This window comes from Pinus tabuliformis, chromosome 5_2, assembly GCF_031772625.1.
Source record: "Pinus tabuliformis cultivar Carrire ecotype Pingquan chromosome 5_2, CPIR1, whole genome shotgun sequence".
Classification (NCBI taxonomy): domain Eukaryota; kingdom Viridiplantae; phylum Streptophyta; class Pinopsida; order Pinales; family Pinaceae; genus Pinus; species Pinus tabuliformis.
Genome location: NC_142306.1, coordinates 517918356 through 517921010, shown reverse-complemented (window position 1 = coordinate 517921010; position 2655 = coordinate 517918356).

Sequence of the window (2655 nt, the reverse complement as noted above, 5' to 3'; positions counted from 1 at the left end):
CCCTTAGGATTTGGTCATCCTGTGCTCGCTTGTTATGTGCCCAAATCTTAGACAGTCTCTTCAACTCAATTAGATTATGAGCAAAACCCTTAGCTATATATCCTCTAGCAACTGGGGGATGGGCCTTCCAAAATTTCGTGATCATATGAACATAGGTTATATCCCTTAACCATGAAGAGCTGAACTTAAAAGGACCCTTGGTCTTTCCAGCCCCCCCACAGATTTCCAAGTATATTGGTAGGTGATCAGAGATGCCTCCCAATCCCACCCATTGTATATGATTTAATCCTAGGTTAAGAAGGCCTTCCTTGATTAGGAATCGGTCAAGTCTTCGAGCTAGACTATCTTCACCAGTTTTGTTATTCCTCTAGGTGGGCTACAATTTTCTAAGGGGATATCCATCAGATTGTGTGATTCCAAGATATTCTTAAAATACGTAGATAGGGGATCCATTTGTGGTCAGTGTCCCCATGATTTGGAGTGGCCTATGGATAAATTTAGATCCCCTCCCTTGATTAAGTATTCCTTTTGAAATAATTCAGTACTTAGAAAATGATCCCAAAATTTAGGCATGTGTTGATAATCCGAATCTCCATATCCATATCAATTGAGAACAAGTTCACCCCAATATGCCCTGAGCCCCCCAATAGTTACAGATATTAATGGAACGTGTGTTGTAACCCAAAGAAATACCACCCAATCATCCGTTTGCATAAAGGCCAAGAAAGGTCCAGCGAGGGAGCATCGATTCAAGGAGATGAGAGATGGATTCAGCTAATCCTAAGGTTTCCTGTAGAAAAATAACATTGACTGGTGCAGTAGAAATCAATCTTCGAAGGGCTAACTTTTATCGGGCCTAGCTAGCCCTCTATATTTGGAAGAGACAATCTTCATGAGGGGGGATCAATTAGGGGGTTCAATGCTCTAAGTGCCCTGTGGATGGTTATTTGCTTGCCAGAAGTGATCTCGTCTCCGGCCTAGATCTGTGCTTTAGAGAGAGAGGTGGGTCAGCCCCGAGGGTGTTTAGGGGGGATGGGGGACAGTATCAGGTCTAAACCAATATGGTCAGAGACTTTCTTTTTTTTTGCCTTAGATCAAGTCTGATATCTCGGGGAGGAATGCCCTGCCTCAGGTACAGGGGTATTAGGGGGAGATATCTGGGAGCAATGGGGGGAAGATAGAGAATGTGGAAATGGGGGAGTGAAGGGGACAAGCCAAAGAGATGGGGGGTAGTGATTTACTAACAGTGCCATTAACTTTTCCAAATGAAGATAATGCATTACACTCATCATGAGAAAGCAAATGAGGAGGGCTAAAGGAGGAAGAAATCGTGCTCGAAGATAACACAACCCTAACATCCGCCCTTGTCCTGGTGAGTGGAGGAGAGGGAGGCTGAAGAGGTGGTATGCCACGCTTCTTCGGGGCATCCTGAGTGGGAGTCTTTTATGCTGTAATAGGTTCTGCTTGCATCCCTTCGTCTCTGTTGGGGGGTTGTTCCCCCTGCTCTTGTGTAGTCTTTGGTGGAATTTCCCTTCCTGTATCCCCTGTTCTTGCCTTGCTGTTGAAAGGGAAATCCCTAAAGAGGTTCCCAACCTTGTGGCATCTTTTGCATCTAAAGGGAACCCCTTCATAATCCAATGTCTGCTGCCGAGAGAAATTCTGCCATTGAATTGTGATGTGCTCTTGTAAACCATCACGGGTATCCAAGTGTACCAGTACTCTTGCATAGGCCATCATGCCTGTCGTGAGATAGGATTTATCGTGATCCAGATATGTACCAAGGGTGTTCCCTATGCATATGGAGATATCTTCAAACCAAAACTGTAATGGTAAACTAGGTAGACAGACCCAAAGGGGACCTGATCCAAGTTGTTCCTGTTCTAGATCGAAGAGGGGAGTCCACCTGCGAAGGAGCATTGGTGCTTGTTCTATATGCGAAACCGTTCACAGTACCTAATTCGTGTGTTCAACCCTGGAGAAACGAAGCGCAAACCATCCCATGAAAAATGTTTGGACAAATGGAGGTTCGGCCATATGATGTCCCCAGACCTCTAATTCCCACTGCTTCAACCTTTTCGCATTGTATTTCTGACCCCTAACTCTTCCCACCAAAACCCGGTCAGTAGTGTCCATGGTGTCGCTCCACTGAAAGTCCTCGCCTAAATGAAGAATGACCTCAATAGCCTTTGATTTCAAACACCTCTGCTTTTTACATGTCTGAATCCCACCATTAGATAAGGAATGTTGCGGGTTGCTCAGTGGAGGATTTGTCACAGGGTTTGCAGAGTCTGGTAGAGGCTCATAGGTGAATACACCAAACATGGAAGGGATCTCGGTGAAATTTCTTGATGGGGGTGGGGGGGGCGAAATGGGCAGCACTGGTTGATACCCAGGTGCATTAGCCACAGGCTCACTGGATTGTGCAATAGAGGGGACACGGGAGCTGGCAAAAGGTGGGAGTGAGGCAAGATCAGCCAAGGAGTTTTCAAATCTATGTTCAAGGGATTGATCCGCAAATTTAAGGTCAAAAGGCGACAAAGGCATAGCTGTGAGTTCCAGTAAAGAGGGGGTGGCCTCCGGGATGGTAACCACCGAACTTGAAGGCCCTAAGATCGAGGGCAACGAAGCAACGGTGTTAGAAAGCTCGTAGTCGTA